An 8,676-nucleotide genomic window follows, 5' to 3' on the forward strand; every position below is an offset into this window, starting at 1 on the left:
CCCAAACTGGCCAAAGGAATATTCCATACTACATGGCATCATGCTGAACAAAAAAACTGGGGAGAGTTGGCTGGGAGGCAGTGGCCTGTTGCTTGGAGACTGGGTGGGCATCAATCAGCAGGTGCAGAGCAATTACACTGTTCATCACTTGCTTGTATACTCTTTTTTCGTTATTATTTTACCTTCCTTTTCTGTTCTACTACACTGTCTTTATCTCAACCCACTAGTTTTGCCTTCTTTCCAATTCTCCTCACCATCCCAGTGATGTGGAGGAAAGTGAGTGAACAACTGTGCAGCATTTAGCTGCCTGGCAGGTTAAACCACAAGGGCCTTCATTATAATCATCATTTAAAAACTAAAACTAGGTGCCCAACAACCAGGGAGGGAAAAAACCAAAAAACAACAAACCAACCAACAGACCGGGGGGGAAAAAAGCCTCCACCACAAAACCCACCCCCTTTTGGCCTCAACTTTTTGGACTTCAGGATTCCTGGAATGACAAACAAAGTAATACAACAAATAACAGAACAAAACAAAAGATGACAATGTTGAGCTGGTGAGCTTTTTCATAAAGTGTTAAAAATGCATGCATTCCACATGTAGATTACGGCAAATCTGCCTCTAGCATGAGATGCAGAGGCAAGAAGTATTTTGTCCTCACAATCATGCTGCACAGATACGCTTCTCTTGGATATTGTTTACTACATCTCTTGCTGTGACCATGTACAGTAACTGGAACATCACAGTTAGAGATGGACAGGATAAACAAAAGCAACCTGACCCATCAAGAAAGCATCTGCCAGCACTTGAGCCATTGTTCTGCACAATATCAAGGCTTGAATTCTGACATAATCCCCTGACATCTTGGGTGATGTCAGCAGGAGTAGCTATTAGAATGAAGAATGATCCCCCACAAGACATTAATTCAGAAAGAATCGATAGCCTTGCAATACATATTTCTCCCTTAACATTCTCCTAAATGGACTTTAATACATTTGAGCCAGAAGGGGAAGCAGGCCTTTTAAGAAAGCTTGTGATATTTTTGTCTTGTGCCAAAGCCTTCTGAATTTTTAGCTTTTCCAACTCCTTGAAGTTTAATTCCACACTTGTGCTTTGATATAATAAAAGCTCCTCATTCCTTTCCAAGGATGCTCAGAACTTTAACAGTACACTAAGCAAGACCAGCCTACAGATTTTACCTTCCCCCAGTCCTTCTCACCCCCTCTCTCAATTCCCATTTAAGGAGAGAGAACATTCTCCTATCTGAATCCATACCTAGTAGTTTGACAGAGATGAACATCACGGAAAAGAAGGAAAGAAGAAAGCAGGGAAGAAAAAAATAAAATCAGCTCCCCATTTTTATTTCAGACTTGAAAACTCCTGCTCTAATCCTTTCTAATATACAACTTTCTTGTCCTACTATCCTCCATTAGAATCAGTATCTGGGAAAATTTTTCTAGCAGTTTTTTCTCTAGTAAAGGATTCAAATCCTTGCTGCCAGTTAGTTTTGACATCTACAAATATAGGAAGCATGCACACAGAGCCCAGTTGCAACATTTAAGTGTCAAATCAGAATCACAGAACCACAGATCATTCACTAACAGCAACATCAGTAGTGAAAGATCTGAGTGACATTTTATGGATTCCCTTCCTCATAGTTTCAAAATTTAAATTAACACCTGAAGATGACCTAGAAATAAGCAAAGTAAAAAAGTAACTTCTGAAAACTTACTCCATGCTACAAACTAACAACATAAGTTTGGACAGAGCTACAGCCACTCAATCAAGTCATCAATAAGGCAGAATTTAGACGCTGGGCACTGAAGTTTCTAAGCGTTCATCACGTGCTAATCTCCACCATGAAAAGAGTCTACAGACTTACAGATTCTCCCTGCTTATTGATTTTCTCACCAGGGATGCATAATGGAAGAATGATACTGGTCTCATGGAGTATTATCCACCCTTTCTTAGCTGCCTTCAGCAACCACAGGCTCAGCTTGAATGCGGACGCTCAGTTTCTCAGATTTCTCTGCTGACACAAAATTCTGCAGCAAGAGCGTCAAGGGAGTGCAAGGACCACGCTCTGATGTTTACTGTGTGAACAAATGTAGAAATCCCCACTCCTGCTCAGCAGGAGAGCTCCTTCCCACTGGGCTATAGGCTTATTCCAACAGGATGGTATGGTATTTCCTCTATGGTTTGTCTGCCAGGAAAGTAATTTCTTATTTTTGTCCTGTTGTGAGCTAGTAGAAGCTGGCATTGATGGAGGCTGGGAAGAATGAGAGGTTGATTTGCTAGTGGTTTAACCAAACATATGTTTATAATTACCCCATTCATCATGCCGTGTCTGTGTAAAACTGTCTTTTTTGGAACGTCCCCATGGTCCTTGGGTTTGGCCTCCAAAAAAGCTAAAACAGACTCACTAAGAAATGCATTGTTTGAATATTACAGCTAGAGCAACAAAACCATCCAATGGTTAATATTGCAACCATTAATGCAACTGTTCAGCACTAAGATAAACATAGCTGCTCAACTTGTTGCTGTTGCCCTAAGGATGACAGCTCAACAGCAGGAGGGTAAGATAATGGGAAAATCTCTTGCAGTCTTCCCCTGGAGTCCAGCAAAAGAATACAACAGAAATAGGGCACCGTATTTCTTTCCCAAATATTCTACAGCATCTTCCCACAAGAAGAGAATGCAGAGATGGTAGTGGTGCTCCCAGTAAGTTTGTCTGGGGCACTCACCACCTCCACATCCAAGGACTGTGACTATCCCCATCGTCCCAAAGCTTTTTCATAAATACACTGCACAGTATAATTAAGATTTGCAACCCCACTCACCCTCTCCCCAGTTATTACTTAAGGGAAGAATAAACAGTCTGTTCCATCATCATGTGGTAAAGGGGGAGTCTCTCACTGCTGATCCTTTCTCCAAGAGGTCAAACTATTCCAGCAAATATGCCTTATCCCATCATACCTGAAACAGCATAAACTCAAAGACAGCAGTCTTGAAAGCTGCAAAGACTTCCAAGAAAGACACATTTCACTTCTCTCAGTGTCAATCAGGTAGACTTTCATGCCATGCACCTAGATTATTCCAGATCTAGTTTGGCAATCGATAAGCTTGATATAACCTGTAATTTTACTTCATATCATATGTCAGAGAACTACATATTTTCCTCGACCATTTTACTCTCTCCAAAGTTATCATTTAATACCCAGGGATATAACAACTTACCAAAGATTTCTGAAAGGATTCAGGAAGAAGGTCCCTTGCACTAATTTACAGCAGTGGTTACATGTTGTATTATCCATGATACCGAAGAAGGTGTCCTACTCTGCTAAAAAGATCATCCACTTTAAAACAACTTATCTTCATGACAGACAGCTTTTGCTGCAGCCATTCAGGAGTGGTAATCTGCATTCCCCATGGGTTAACTAATTGGGATGCAATTAGCAGGTTTTCATTAAAAGCTCTCTTGACTTGTAAATGAGCATTAGTGTTGGGTTTCGAAGAACACATCCTTAATTCATCCTGACTATATTTTTGTTCAATTTACACCTGAGTCTCTGGTCAATGCCACTACAGGTTGCTTGCCTGTAAAAACCCAAGCAGCAGCCATAAAGCTGTTGCCACCTTCTAACAGAAGGTGATTCACCCAGTGCTCAAAATCTCCTACTTTTGTGAGTGACTCCTCACCATCAACCAGAAATCTCTGATCTTTTCTGTTACAGAAACCAGGAAAGACAGAACTGTTCACAAGGGCACTACTCTAAAGCAGGGGATGAACTTGAAATGCCTTGAGTCCTGAGACCCATGTCCACCTGCTCTGCATGAACTGGTCCATCTATGACTTATGAAGGACCCTAGGAAGGCAAGGAGGGAAAGAAGTTTTCAGTCAATGGATGCATATTAGTGTGAATGTGAACATCTCTTTATTAAAGTTTCAGGATACCTTGGCACTGATTCAGTGCTCCTATGTACAGCTGAAGTCCAAAAGCTGCTAGAAACCATAAACACCACCATTTTCAGATGAATGTACCTGTATGAAAAATGTGGTGTCTGTCTCTCTACACCAGGTACCTGCTGACGAGATGGTATCCAGGGAAATAAAGCATGTAAGAAAAGGGAATGTCAAATTCATCCAACCAAATCTTGTAAAGTCAGGCTATTTCGGTTGTTTCATCACTGCAGACATTAAGAGACTGTTTGTAGACAGGATGCCTCATACTGATCAACAGTTTTCTTTAATGATGCACCCACAGTGGAATCTGGCTTCCTAGGATAGTACTCTCCAAATCCACAATAAGACAGAGGAGCCATATTGAGCTAAAGGGAGAACTGCTGTCCAATTCAACAGATGGCATGAGAATAGGAAAGCCCTGGCACAGCACTAGTTCAGAAGTGCACAGTTCAACATGTATAAAGAAAGAGAAGTCAGTGAGGTGACATCTGTTTACTTCATAACATTATGTTTCAAAACAACCACTGGTTTGGGAGAAAAAGGGAATCAAGACTACTTTGCCACATCCAAGTTTAGACTGCAACATGCTCTCCTGACCAGCAGGCAGTGCAAGGACAGCAAACCTGTAAATAAAGCTCAATGATAATAAAGGGATTCCTTGGTAACCTCATTCCTTGTAATTCCTAAAAAAGGTTGTGGGGTTTCAAGTTTTCGGTAAAGGATCTCCATTCCTAGATTTCCCTGGGTGAACAGTTGCAACTGGTATATTTTGGACATGGCCGGGAGCAGGTCCAGTTTCCAAGAAAAACAATCCCAACTTCTTAGCCTGCTTTCCTACAGAAGGAGGCTTATGCAATCACACTGTAGCCAAGCCAGTTGGCAAGCTGCACGCAAGCCTGACAGAGGCAGAGGTCTCAGGAGTTATCTTCCTTGTTTGTGAAAACACTGGGCCAGGTGGGCACACTTCAGAAACACTGCACTATGAACTGGCATCAACATTCTCATAGCTGAGATAAATCCAAAGAAAAGCAGGCTTCCTTAGTCTTCGTTTAGACAAAAATGTTGGCTTAAAGTGAAGAAAAGCTTTTCCCCTGACCCCATTAATAAAGTTCACTCAGAGGTTTAGAATAAAAAGGCCAGCAGAAAATAGTAGTGGGTTTCACCACAGTGTTTTCTGCAACCAGTGGAATTTTTAATTGAGCAAATACTTAAATGCATACTAAAAATGCATACCACTGGATATCAAAAGGTGCCCCTCCAGCTACTCCCCCAGCCCCCATTTCAGTGGTCTGAAGAAGCACCTGAGTGCATTTCACACACAAACATACACACACACTTCCCAAGACAGATCTGAGCTGGTCTAAGCAGAAGTTATACCTAGAAATCTGGCCTCATATAGCACGGTCACCTCCCTAACCACACATAGAGAGGCACAGCAAAAGGGAGCAACAGCAGGGTCCCACCCAGAGTGACACTACCCGGGAGCCCCTCAGCTCGCCTGCTGCCACTGCTACACACGCCCAGGGAAGCTGACAGTGCCTCGTAGTCTAGAGGGACATCTGCTAGTTTCGGGCTGTCAGAAAACAAATTCCCAGCGCAACACTCTGGTGCTGCTGGCAGAAGCAGTGCATGACCCAGCTATGCCTCTCCTCTGCCAGCTGGGAACTCCCTGCCTTGGAAGGATACCTTTGCCAGAAAGATCCAGATACTTTTTGCCCATTTACATCCAAGCACAGATGAGAACATGACCAAAGATTTCTAAAAAATCTTTGTGACAATTCTTGCTGGAGTCATTTAAGCACTCGCAAGACAGAGGGCTGCAAACACTTGTTTTATTCACAGAGTGCACATATACACTTCAGCAGAACTGAGATGCAGAGATCCATTTTGCATTTAGGCAATACTTTTGGACTACATAGTAAAAAACACAGGAATGAGCTACTGAAATCCAGGTGTGGCTGTATGTGAGGATAAAAGCCAACTCACACAGTGTTAGGAGAGGGGATAGTTTGATTAACAAAACAAAGGAAAACCATGGAAGCACCACAAGATCTTTAATATGTAGCCAGGGCAAACAAGACCTACTTTAAAAACAAATAACCTCCAAGTGAAGAAAATAAATCAGACTATAACACGGTAAAATGATCACTGGAGGCAAGCGTCAGGGTCTGCTGCTCTGTCCGTTCACTGTTCACAGTAAGGCTACCAAAGAGCACTCTTCAGGTTCTGCTGTTTGCTCTACACTGTGCAGGATTCTAACAAGAGTCCGGTGTTGGAGAAAGAAAACCCAAGCAGCTCTGATATTAACATATACCTGTACAAAGGTAGCCAGAGGAATACGGCTCTGGAGCAGCTCTCCTTCCTATGTTGCACTGAGAGGTCAAGCCCTGCAGGAAGACTAACAGCATGGGAAGAGCATCCTGCTTACCTCCTGCACCCTGCCTCAGCCCCAAAACAATCATGAAGCACAGTCAGAGCTCTCATTTAAAGTTTCAAGCATGTTTCCCCTTTTCCAAGCAGGTGTTCTAATCTCCATGTGTTTGTGGTGGTTTTTTTTAACCTGTCCTCATAATTCACTCCCTTTAATCCCAGGATTAGCCTTGTTGCCCTTCTCTGTACCTTTTCTAGAGCTGTAAGTACAACTACTAGCCTCAAAACACAGGAATAGATGGAGCTGGAGTATTAATGCATCCTTGCTACGCATCCCACAACATCTCCGTTAAAACACATAAGCACCTTTACGAGGCAAAACAATTTCAGCTGTCCCTTAGAAGCACAACTTAAGGTGGCAGATGCTCACATCCCTTCTATCCTGCCCTCTCTTGCTTCACCCCAAATCCAAATTCATTCTGCCTTAGTGAAGGGAAAAGCAAACCACCTTCTTTGGGTCTGTTTTAGAAAACCTGATCAATGCTGCTTTGACATACCAGCAACACATGTTCCCATTTCAACAAATGGGAGCATTTCAGGCAGACCACCACTTCAGATGGAGTGGGGCTCCTGGCTGCTGAATCAGCACTTTCCATCCTGCTGGCAATACAGAGTTATGTGACGCTTCAAAGGAAAGCGGGGAAAAGGGGGAAAGGGGTGGGAGGGGGCGCTGGCACTTAAGCAACAGAAGCGGGCAAGAGGATTGTGCAGGAGTTCATCTGCCAAACCAATTAACTGCAAACTGTTCTTATAAAGATGCCACGGTTTCAGCCCCGCTTTGCAGTACCACAGTTATACAATGAGAGCCATGCGTGCGCGGCTCTCCCCGGCGGGGAGCTGGGGCAGGAGAAGCCCCGCACTTCCCGCAGGGAGGGTCTCCCGGGCTATCCGCGGGCTCTCGGCACGGCCGGGGGCGCGGCAGGGCCGCTCTTCGCGGGCACACGGCCGCCCGGCTGCCGCCGCACATCCCCGCCGCGGATGAGCAGGAAGGTGGCAGCACTCCGGGGTGGCATTTCTGCGAACTGCCCATCCGCCAGCTCTCCCGCAAACGATGAACGCAGCGCGGGGAGCACCGGGGAGTTTGGGCGGCAGCAGCACCACCAGCAGCTGGCGGGGCAGGTCTTCGCTCTCCTCCAGCGCGGGGCGACGGGAAAGCCCGGCTCCCGGCACCGCCGGGGCGAGGCGCGCAGCAGGCGAGCAAACAAAACGCGGCAAGGAAGCCCCGAGACGGGGAAAAGGGCCGATCCCCGGAGCCCCGCGGCCGCGGGCCGAACGCCGTCCGACCCCGGGGGCTCCGCGCCGGGCGGCGGGCGGTGCGCGGGGGGCGCTCCCCGCGGGCACTGGGGGGGGGCTCGCCGGCGGCCCCAGGAAAAGGAAGTTTGCTCTCCTCCTCCTCCTCCCACCGGCCTCCGCCACCGAGGAGCCGGCGAGCCCTCACCCACCCCGGCCCGGCCTCCCCCCGCTGCGGCTCCCCAGAGGCAGCAGCAGCCGCCGCCCCCCTGCGCACCCCGCGCCGTCCCCCGGCCCCTTACCTGCTGGGCGGGCGGGCGGCCGGGACCGTCCCCGCCGGGCGCCACGCACCCGCCAAGTTTGGGGCGGGCGCAGGGGGTCGGGGGAAGGGTCGTGCGCGGCGGTGGCGGGGACAGGAGCGCGGGCGGGGAGGGGGATCCTCCGGGCGGCGGGGTGGAGCGGGGCGCGGGCGGGGGAGAGCGAGCTCTCGGAGCCACGCGCCTCAAAACCAACAATAACAAAAGAAAAAAATTAAACTGAAAAAAAAATTAAAAATCAAACATATATTAAAAAAAAAAAGGCAATTAAACAAGTTAAAAAAAAAAAAAAAGAAAAAACAGGCAAAACACACCCAACACGAACGGGGACGTTCGCGCCTCTGCAAGGCGTCCCCGGGCTGCGGGAGGGATCTGCAGAGAAAACTTCTGCCCGCCTGTCCGCGCTGCTGCCGCCGGCTCCGGTGCTAACGGCGCCCGCCGCGCTCTCCCCTCGCGCCCAGCTGACTCCCGGCGGCCCCGCCCCGCTCCCGCCTCGGCCCCGCCCCGCTCCCGCCCCCGCCGCACGCAGCCGCAGCCCCGGCCCGCGCCTCGCCGAGGGTGGGGGGTGGCCGGCAGTGCCGGCGGCCGCGGTGCCTCTGCCCGCCCTCCCGCGTCCCGGGGCGAGCGGGGCTGGAGGCGGCAGATCTCTGGGCTGTGGCGGGTCTCCTGCCCTCTAACAAAAGTTCACCCGCAGGTAGCACCGGCGCGTGCTTGTCTTGGGAAGGACTTTTTTTT

At 47.8% G+C, this 8,676-nt stretch overlaps 1 protein-coding gene across 3 annotated transcripts in view; it reads right to left on the reverse strand.

Moving 5' to 3' along the window:
* Positions 1-8,364, reverse strand: part of GRB10 (growth factor receptor bound protein 10) — a 145,647-nt gene extending 137,283 nt beyond the window's left edge. The window contains exons 1-2 of one of the 3 annotated variants that reach the window (XM_069004117.1): positions 8,256-8,355; positions 7,927-8,160 (exon numbers count right to left, since the gene is read on the reverse strand). The gene's annotated coding sequence lies outside the window, so the exon portion shown is untranslated. Of the gene's footprint in view, positions 1-7,926; positions 8,161-8,255 lie in introns of all 3 variants that reach the window. The other 2 variants (XM_069004119.1, XM_069004116.1) reach the window with 2 other exon arrangements.
* Between the last annotated feature and the right edge of the window lie 312 nt (positions 8,365-8,676).

Source organism: Aphelocoma coerulescens, chromosome 2 (genome assembly GCF_041296385.1).
Source record: "Aphelocoma coerulescens isolate FSJ_1873_10779 chromosome 2, UR_Acoe_1.0, whole genome shotgun sequence".
Lineage (NCBI taxonomy): Eukaryota > Metazoa > Chordata > Aves > Passeriformes > Corvidae > Aphelocoma > Aphelocoma coerulescens.